Source organism: Coregonus lavaretus (assembly GCF_964263955.1).
Source record: "Coregonus lavaretus genome assembly, chromosome: 15".
Classification (NCBI taxonomy): Eukaryota; Metazoa; Chordata; class Actinopteri; order Salmoniformes; family Salmonidae; genus Coregonus; species Coregonus lavaretus.
The window spans coordinates 9,686,087-9,696,940 of NC_140002.1; positions in this window are offsets into that span (position 1 = coordinate 9,686,087).

Genomic DNA, 10,854 nt, shown 5'->3' on the forward strand with positions numbered 1-10,854 from the left:
TAGCCCCAAAGACGCCGCTTATCAGCCATCTCACACTCAGGGAAAAGCAGCTGGAATCTGTTCAACATCGACTTACACGTGTGTGTGTGTGTGTGTGCCAACATGAATGACATTCAGCAAAGGAGATTTGATCATTTTGAAAACATTCTGCTTGTGGGCCTGAATGTTACAAGGCATGGTTATACGTGCTATGGACAAATTGAGACTGAGACACTTCATAGCCTAGTGGTTCAAGTATTGGGACAGTAACCAAAAGGCAGTGGTGGAAACAGTACCCATTTGCCATACTTGAGTGAATGTAACGATACCTTAATAGAAAATTACTCAAGTAAAAGTGAAAGTCACCCAGTAAAATACTACTTGAGTGAAAGTCTAAAAGTATTTGGTTTTAAATGTACTTAAGTATCAAAAGTAAATGTAATTTCAAAAATATACTTAAGTATCAAAAGTAAAAGTATAAATAATTTCAAATTGCTTATATTAAGCAAAGCAGATGGCACAATTTTCTAGTTTTTTCTTCTTCAAATTTACGGCTAGCCAACACTCAGACATCATTCAGAAACAAAGCATTTGTGTTTAGTGAGTCCGCCAGATCAGAGGCAGTAGGGATGACCAGGGATGTTCTCTTGATAAGTGCGTCAATTGGACCATGTTCCTGTCCTCCTAAGCATTCAAAATGTAACAAGTACTTTTGGGTGTCAGGGAAAATGTATGGAGTAAAAAGTACATTATTTTCTTTAGGAATGTAGTGAAGTGAAAGTTGTCAAAAATATAAATAGTAAAGTACAGATACCCTAAAAACTACTTAAGTAGTACTTTAAAGTATTTTTACTTAAGTACTTTACACCACTGCCAACAGGTTACCTGTTTGAGTCCCCGATCCGGCAAGGTGGAAAAATCAGCCGTTCTGCCCTTGAGCAAGGCAGTTAACCCCCAGAACAACTGCTCCCCGGGCGCAGATGACGTCAATTAAGGCATCCCCCCACACTTCTCTGATTCAGAGGGGTTGGGTAAAATGCGGAAGACACATTTCGGTTGAATGCATTCAGTTGTGCAACTGACTAGGTTTTTCCTAAGATAATGTGAGTTTAGCATATTTGAGTAAATTAATTCATACATAAGGAAAAGGGGGCTTTGGGGATATATCCATGAAATAAAAAATGTATAGTATTCATAGACACTATTTTCATCTAAGTATTTTAAAATGCTGCAGGATACACAGTAATCTATGCAAATATGAAATAGCCAGTTGTATCCATTTGAGAAAGAAACTGCTCAGAGGTTTAATGTAAATTTAGAGACAAATTCCTAATCTTACCCATCTTTCCATTCTTTTGAGAGTTTTCGGCAAAGCTCACAGCAAATGAGGCTGGATTTCTATATCCCTCATAGGTCTTTGTTCTTTTCTCCAAATAAGCTTTCCTATTTCAATTGTTGCACACTTAACTCAATTACTTAAATTTCATGTAAATCATGGAATGATATCAATGGGAGATTTGCGCGCAAAAAAATAGTTATGCGCACAGATTGCAAGTCAAAATTCTACCCAAAACGAACAATTTATTTCAAAGGTCGACAACACCGTCACTTTGGTGAATCCAAATATGTGTTAGTAAAACATCTGGTAGAAACAGGGCAGTGCACAGACCTTTCAGGGGGCCGTTCTTACAGTATTCTTCCTGTACACCAAGTCAGAACTGTAGGATAAATAAAGAGGGCATATAAGCAGACAATGAAAGCTCTTACAATATTCAATGACATTTCTCTAAAACAGGCTATAGGCTACATGTGCACCACCAAGTCAGAACAGTAGGCTAAGTTATGAGGGGGAAAGGGACCAAATTATTAGGGTGAGGCACATGGGCTATTAACAGCTTACAACACAACATACACTTAGTATTACTTTCTTAGCTACATTATACATATCTCCCTGGCATATTACATAATTTATGCAGCAGCATACAATAAATTTTTGGACTCACCTTGTGCTGTGCTGACTTGAACAGGAAGGTTGTGCAGTGGTCCTTCTTGTGGGCAAAGTTTGTCATCAAACTTTGTCATTAAAGTCTGTCTTTCTCTGGATTTATGGTGCTTTCAAGACAACTGGAAACTCTGAAACAAAACAAAGTAGAATCATGATGTCAGTGATCTTCCGGTCGGAGCTCTAGAAAGAGGCCAGAGTTCCCGACATGGAATTCCGAGTTGGATGACCACTCAAAACATATTTTCCCAGCCGGAGCTTGTTTTTTTCAGAGTTCCCAGTTGTCTTGAACTCACTGAAGTCTGAGATTTCCTAGTTACGAGTTACCAGTTGTTTTGAACGCGGCAGAAGTCATTCTGGATTGACAACATGGCCAATATATTCAACCTTTTCTGGTCCATGGTGTTGCGTGTGAATGTTTATCCTTTTAAACTTGGAAAAGAGACCCTTAAACCCAGACTTGGACCAAACACCCTCTCCCCTGAATAGCAGGCAGGGGAAGCAAAATAGTGTTTGCTTTGCAACGCTTGCAGTTAGCCACTGATTCCTTGCAAACCACTCATTGTTGAATTTGCGATATAGTTGTGTAGTTGTGTAATGTTTATGGCCAATGAGCACCGATACGTTTAATCTATAATTTCTCTTCAAATGACAAGGTTTGAAAAGTATTTGCCAGTAGATTGTCGACTTGATTCATGATGATGAATTCTTTTTTAGCTTGCTAGCTAAGATTTTGAAAGTATGATGTTGACATGATCATTCTAATCAAAGCTACGGTAGATATAACATGATTTGACGTCATTTTATCTGTGGCCAATGACCTTGAGCCTTCTTGGATGGGTTCTTCTAATGTAAATCTATGGCAGCACCCAAGGGGCTTGAATTTTCGCGCTCTCGCTGTAGATTTTGTGGTGACGTAGTGTGCCCATGAGTGACAGAACACTGAGCCAATCACAGCGCAACTAGAGAACATTACCAACCCCTACGTTCTGTATTTTCAACTGGCTGCCCCACCACCACAGAAAGCTCTGAGCTAGGCTGAAACACCTGCATTTTGGAGCTGCCTTACTCAAGAAAGCCAAAAAGAGACCATGGTTGTATGTGGCTTTATTAACTCTTATTTTTTATTTTATTTTACATTGTTTGCAAACTGATATGTGACACGTATTAATGCCAAAATAACATGCAAAACAGGTATTTTTTGTAATGTTTATTTTTTCCCACCTGCCATGAATGAGGGGTCGCCTCTGTACTTCACTGATCACAAATTGTAAGCAAGCTAGTTACAGTGCCTCATAAAGACATAGCCAGCCCACCATCTTTGTATCAGCTGATCATGATGTTGATGATTGATGTAAATATTTTTACTGATTGTGATTTATCTTCAATGCTCTTAAATAATAACTTCATAATATAATCTAACTCAATACAGTGGGGAAAAAAAGTATTTAGTCAGCCGCCAATTGTGCAAGTTCTATATCGTGGAGCTCCGCCCCATAGGGGAGCTCTGCTCCTATTGGTTTACCCACTGCCCTAAGGCAGCATCAGCCTGAGACAAAATTATGCACACACCTGCAGCCAATAGGAGTACAGGTGTCCCTATAAGAGGGGATGCTTCCCCTCAATCAGCCTCCCTTTATCTTCAGCGACTGGACTAGACTGAAGAAGCCATGAAGAGACGAAGAGAAGACTCAGGATGAAGAAAACACAGTCGATTTTCCAGATCATCGACGTCGTCCTACAATGAGCACACCAAGCTTATCCATAGGGTAAGTATTTAACAAAAGCTATTTTCAGAGCTCAATGTCGCTGTTCCCCTTGGTGGCTGTCGACCCCCCCCCCCGACTTATGTTTCGTGGGTTGAGGGACACAGCACGCCAGGGACGGCCTCATTAATCCCCCACTATGCGCCAGCTGCACCCTCCTTTTTTGAGGGAGAGGAAGCAGCGTTGGGCATTTTTAGGGAGGATATTCCTCTTGAGGATGTGCTATCAGTGTTAGCCTCAGCTTCTGAGGCATCATCTGAACGCGCTGACTCAGGAGATGACAGGGCTATTGGGGAAGAAATTAATATTCTATTGGAACAATTCATTACACTGACCCAGATGTTTAACACCCCTTTTCTCTCAGGAAAGTGTGAGGTCATTTACATCCCTGGATGATGATGCCACAGCCTCTCTGTGCTCTGAATTTTCAGGTCTCATTGAGTGGGCTGCTAAACAGCGGGAGATTAAGCTGCCCCCCATTCCCTCCAACCCGGAAGTGGACATGATGGAGGGCGGCTGTTACTCTCGCTACAGCTTGGAGTCAGACGGCGGCCTCCAGCAGCAAGGGAGCGGGCCTCGCCCCCCCCCCCTGCAGCGCCAGAGGTGCCGACCATTCCGCCGGCGAGAGAGGTCATTAAATCGTCAACCTGGCATCACCCGAAGGGCGGCCAGAAGAGACGCCGTTTATGACATGGCGAGGGGAAGAGAACGGAAGACGGCGCAGCGCCTGGTGTGACTGAGCCCACTGTTCCCCCCCACCCTACCGTTGAGGGTATGGAGGAGAATGTTTTTTGTTGATGTGTGTAATAAAGAGTTGGCTCTACCTGACTTTGTCAAAGAAAGAGCCCCTTTTCCATAATACATCCGAGAGCGTTCGACCTTCCTCACTCTCGCTCTCTCTCTTACCACTCGAGTGCAGCTCAGCCCACCACGGTGCGTTGCTGAGCGCACACATAAGGTAGGTATAAAAATGATATTAATTTTAAGATGTTACCTTATGAAGACCTCACTTTACAGACTCCTAGGAGTGCTGTAGTGAGTGTCTCACATAGCAGGCTGCAGTCTCAGCCGGATAATGGCATGATGACGCGACCGCTATTCGGGACGGCGCTCTGTCTCAGGCTAAGGTCTCAGTCAGTGCGGTTCAGACCCGTGCTGCGTTCACAGAGGGCCGGAATACTGTGGTTACGAGTTTAACCAACGTATCGGCGCCCCCGTTTCTCTCAGAACGCGCTGATGCTCACCACACTGAGTGTAGCTCAGCCCACCAGGGGTGCAGAGCTGAGCACACACAGGAGGTGAATGTTAAAAAAGGGTATCAAGGCGCCGCCTTGTGTTACCTCATAGAGACCTCACATTACAGACTCCTAGGAGTGCTGTAGTGAGTGTCTCACATAGCAGGCTGCAGTCTCAGTCAGATAGTGACAGGATGATGCAACCGCTATTCGGGGATGGCGCACTGTCTCAGGCTAAGGCCTCTGTCAGTGCAGTTCAGACCCGTGCTGCATTCAAGGAGGGCCGGAATACTACGGTTACGGGTTTAACCAACATATCGGCGGCCCCGTTTCTCTCAGAATGCGCTGATGCTCACCACACTGAGTGTAGCTCAGCCCACCAGGGGTGCAGAGCTGAGCACACACAGGAGGTGAATGTTAATAAGGTATCAAGGCGCCGCCTTGTGTTACCTCATAGAAACCTCACATTACAGACTCCTATGAGTGCTGTAGTGAGTGTCTCACATAGCAGGCTGCAGTCTCGGTCAGACACTGACATAATGACACAGCCGCTATTTGGGGATGGCGCACTATCGCAGACTAAGGTCTCTGTTAGTGCGATTCAGACCCATGCTGCGTTCACGGAGGGCCCGATTATCACGGTTACGAAAGTAACCAACGTATCGGCGCCCCCACCTCTCTTAGAACGCGCCAATGCTCACCACACTGAGTGTAATTCAGCCCACCAAAGGTGCAGAGCTGAGCACACACAGGAGGTGAAAGGGAAAAAGATACCAAGGCACCGTCTTAGGTTATCTCAAAGAGACCTCACATTACAGACTCCAAGGAGTACTGTAGTGAGTGTCTCTCATAACAGGTTGCAGTCTCAGTCAGGAGACAGGATGACGCAACCGCTATTTGGGGATGGCGCATTATCGCAGACTAAGGTCTCTGTTAATGCGATTCAGACCCATGCTGCGTTCACGGAGGGTCTGATTACTACGGTTACAGGTATAACCAATGTATCGGCGCCCCCACTTCTCACAGAACGCGCTGATGCTCACCACGCTGAGTGTGGCTCAACCCACCAGAGGTGCAGAGTTGAACACACACAGAAGGTGAAGGTTACGAAGGTATCAAGGCGCCGCCTTGTGTTACCTCATAGAGACCTCATATTACAGACTCCTAGGAGTATTGTAGTGAGGGGCTCTAATAGCGAATTGCAGTCATCTGGGATGATGACGCAATCGCTTGCTGGGGATGGTGCCCTGTCGCAGGCTGTGGCCTCGGTCAGTGCAATTCAGACCAGCGCTGCGTTCATGGAGGGCAGGAATACGACGGTTACGGGTTTAACTGACGTCTCTGCCCCTCCTTCTTGTTCAGAACGCACTAATGTTTCCTCTCCCTTTCATGGGAGGCCCGCCTTGGGCTGTTCCACCACCTCAGTGTTGGGGAACAGCGGCGGCAAGGGCCATAGAGGAATACAGGTCCTTCCTACTGAATGTACCACAGCTTCGCGCTCGGCCGCTTTCTCTGCATTGCTGGCAGTGGCAGCGAAGCTGCACCCTCTCACGCTGGCTAGAACAGACGTTGCAGAAGGGTTATGCTCTCCAATTCCATCGGACCCCACCCCCATTCAGGGGAGTGCTGGAGACGGTGATGAAAACGCCCGAAAAAGTGGCCGCTCTGGTTTCAGAGATTACGGAACTTTTGGCGAAGGAGGCGGTCACAGTGGTTCCCCAAGAGCAAAGGAACAAAGGGCTATATTCGCCCTACTTCCTGGTGCCCAAAAAGACGGGGGGAATGAGGCCAATATTGGATTTACGCATTCTCAACGAGAGCGTAACCAAACGGCCCTTTCGAATGCTAACGACAAAACGTCTGCTGGAATGTGTCCAGAAAGGAGACTTTTGTACGAGCATAGACCTAAAGGATGCGTACTTTCATGTGCCGGTACAGCCGCGTCACAGGAAGTTTCTGCGATTCGCCTTTCAAGGGGTGGCGTACGAATACACGAGGATGCCATTTGGGTACGCCCTGGCACCTCGCACGTTTTCCAAGTGTGTGGAGGCGGCATTGGAACCGTTGCGTCGTCAGGGAATACGGCTACTAGCCTACCTAGACGACCTACTGGTTCTCGCCCCCTTCAGCAGAGCTGGCGATCACTCACACAACACAGACAGTGATTCAACTCACACGTTTGGGGTTCGCTGTGAATTGGAAAAAGAGCGCGCCCTGGCCCAGTCATCAGATTGTCTACCTGGGGATACAGCTAGACACTGTAATGAAGAGGGCTCGAATTTCGGACCCCCGAAGGGTAGCCTTGTTGCTAGCCCTGAGGAAGTGTCGTCTGAATCACACGGTGACGGCGCTGTCGATCATGTCACTTTTGGGTCTCATGTCATCAGCCCACTCTGTGGTTCCGCTGGGACTCCTGCACATGCGCAGGATGCAGCGATGGTTCGCCCAACTAAGACTAGACCCATTGCGTCAACGTCATCGGTTGGTGGTGGTTCCCCTCTCGCTCAGTGCAGATCTGAACTATTGGAGAAACCCGCGCGTTCTCACGCACGGAGTCCCGATAGGCAAAGTGTCCTCTTACATCCCAGTGTTCACAGATGCGTCTCTGACGGGATGGGGAGGGACATGTCAGACCCAAGCGATAGGAGGTGTGTGGCCTCTTTCGAGTCGCCACATCAACCTCTTGGAGTTGGAAATGGTTCGACTGGTTTTGACCCACTTCACGTCTACCCTTCGGGGTCGCGATGTGCTGGTCTGGTCAGACAACCAGACCACAGTAGCTCACATAAATCGCCAAGGAGGAGTCAGGTCTCCTGCTCTCCATCGGGCGGCAGAGGAATTGTGGCTGTGGGCTCACGAGCACCTTCGCTCATTGAGAGCAGCACACATTCCGGGCTACTTGAACGTAGGAGCAGACCTCATGTCAAGAGGGGGTCCTCGAGACGACGAGTGGTGTCTGCATCCGGACATTGTTCTCCAAATTTGGGAACAGTTCGGGAGAGCCGAGATGGATCTATTCGCGTCACGCGTGAACGCGCAATGTCCCCTATGGTTCTCTCTGAGGGAACAGGAAGAACCGCCACTGGGAAGAGACGCTTTTGCGCACCACCCGTGGCCGAGAGTTCTTCTGTATGCATTCCCTCCGCTGTCCTGCATTCTCCCACTGTTAGCCAGGGTGAGGTCAGGAGGGCTGTGAGTGATACTGGTAGCCCCCGATCGCCCAGGGGCTCCTTGGTTTGCGGAGATGAGTCAGATGTTGATTGCGCCACCTTGGCCAATTCCACATCAACGGGACGCGTTGTCTCAGGCAGGGGGCACGATAGGGCAGTTGCCCATAATCGGCCAACCACTGAAGGCCTGGTTGCTGAGAGGGACAGGCTAGAGCGCCGTGGGTTATCTGATGCAGTGATCAGGACCATACAGGGTTCACGTGCCAGTTCCACTTCCAGGATGTATGCCAGTAGATGGAACGTGTTTTCACGATGGTGTGTCACACAAGGTGTAGACCCCATGAGCTGTCAGGTTGAGAGTATTCTCTCTTTCCTATAGCTAATGTTTGATAAGCAGCAATCGCCCGCCACCATTAAGGTGTTTGCAGTGGCGATTTCAGCTTGTCACGAGGGGTTTGGCAGAGACAATGTCTTTAGCCACCCTCTAGTGAAACGTTTCCTATTAGGAACGCAGCGGCTTAGGCCAACACCTAGAGCCACGCTTCCTCAGTGGGATTTGGCTTTGGTACTCGAAGCGCTATGTAAGTCGCCGTTCGAGCCATTGAATCAAATACCCCTCAAGATGCTGTCTATGAAGACAGCATTGTTGCTCGCTTTGACTACGGCTAAGCGTGTTAGGGATTTGTGTGCTCTTTCGACGAGACTCGACTGCCTGGCCATTAATGGCGATCTGAGCAGAGCGGTGTTACGTCCTAACCCGGCATTTGTGCCGAAGGTTATTAGGAGTTCATATAGATCACAGACCATGGAGCTGTGGGCTTTTTCTCCCCCTCCTCATTGGGAGAGGAGTGAGGAAAGGCTCCATCGCCTGTGCCCAGTACGCGCCTTGGCGTGTTACGTTGAGCGCACAGCAGCGATTAGGTCATCGCTTCAGCTGTTTGTGTGTCATGGTGCTGCTGCACTAGGTAGACCACTTTCGAAACAGCGTCTGTCTCATTGGCTTTGTGAGGGCATTGAGACAGCTTATGAGGAAGCGGGGCGACAACTGCCTCAGGGTATCAGAGCTCACTCCACTCGTGGAGTAGCAGCTTCGACTGCCCTTTTCAGAGGAACAGGGGTAGAGGATATATGTAGAGCGGCGTCATGGTCAACACCGTCTCCATTTATCAGTTTCTATCTCTTGGATATGTCTTCTAACTCTTTGGCTCAGTCTGTACTCAGCGTGGCTGAAGGGAGACTTTGAGCTAGGAGGAGAGGAATGCAGGACTGTGGAGACAAGGTCTCTATCAGGTCCGCTTCTGATAGAAGGACATATTTTTGGCATGACTCCTGACTGACAGGTTCAGTACAGTAGAGGACATGTATTCATCTGCCCACCAGTGAGTCACTGGAGTGAGGCGGAATGATGGCAGGATAATAGTAGTAACTTGGTTACGATGTTATTAGACCGGTCATGACAATTTGACGGAATGTGACATCATCTATCTGTTTGTTCAGATTAGTATGAATCATGTTCTGGGATCTGCCCACTAATCTCTGGGGTTCCATTGATTGAGTGAGGCGGCCTACCGTGTACACAATGTAGAGTGACACTTTGTGTCATTCCATTAGTGTTCGGTAGTATTGTAACAGGATATTGAGGTACCATCTATCTGCTAGTACAGATTAGTATGGCCTGTATTCTGGTGATCTGCCCACTAGTCATTGGTGTTGCCATTGGACTAGGTGGGGCAGGTTTTTAACCGATGACGCAGTATATTGTGACACTTGTAGGGTGACAGTGGTTACAGTACTGCGGGAATTGGTTGCAGCCATTGCTAGGCCTGACCTTTTCATTTTGATGGGAAGTGTTGGGCTCGGCAGGGAGTACATTTTGGAGCACTACGCTCCGCCTTAAACCAATAGGAGCAGAGCTCCCCTATGGGGCGAAGCTCCACGATATAGAACGATTAGTTACCGGAGTGTAACTCCAGTTCTATGAGTGGAGCGGAGCCCCATAGGACTTAAGGCCCTGCCGACCCGCTCTAGTCTCGCTGAAGATAAATATCTTGGGAGGCTGATTGAGGGGAGGCATCCCCTCTTATAGGGACACCTGTACTCCTATTGGCTGCAGGTGTGTGCATAATTTTGTCTCAGGCTGATGCTGCCTTAGGGCAGTGGGTAAACCAATAGGAGCAGAGCTCCCCTATGGGGCTCCGCTCCACTCATAGAACTGGAGTTACACTCCGGTAACTAATCGTTCTCCCACTTAAAAAGATGAGAGAGGCCTGTAATTTTCATCATAGGTACACATCAACTATGACAGACAAAATGAGGAAAAAAATCCAGAAAATTACATTGTAGGATTTTTTATGAATTTATTTGCAAATTATGGTGGAAAATAAGTATTTGGTCAATAACAAGCATTTCTCAATACTTTGTTATATACCTTTTGTTGGCAATGACACAGGTCAAACGTTTTCTGTAAGTCTTCACAAGGTTTTCACACACTGTTGCTGGTATTTTGGCCCATTCCTCCATGCAGATCTCCTCAAGAGCAGTGATGTTTTGGGGCTGTCGCTGGGCAACACAGACTTTCAACTCCCTCCAAAGATTTTCTATGGGGTTGAGATCTGGAGACTGGCTAGGCCACTCCAGGACCTTGAAATGCTTCTTATGAAGCCACTCATTGTCATGCTGAAAGACCCAGCCACGTTTCATCT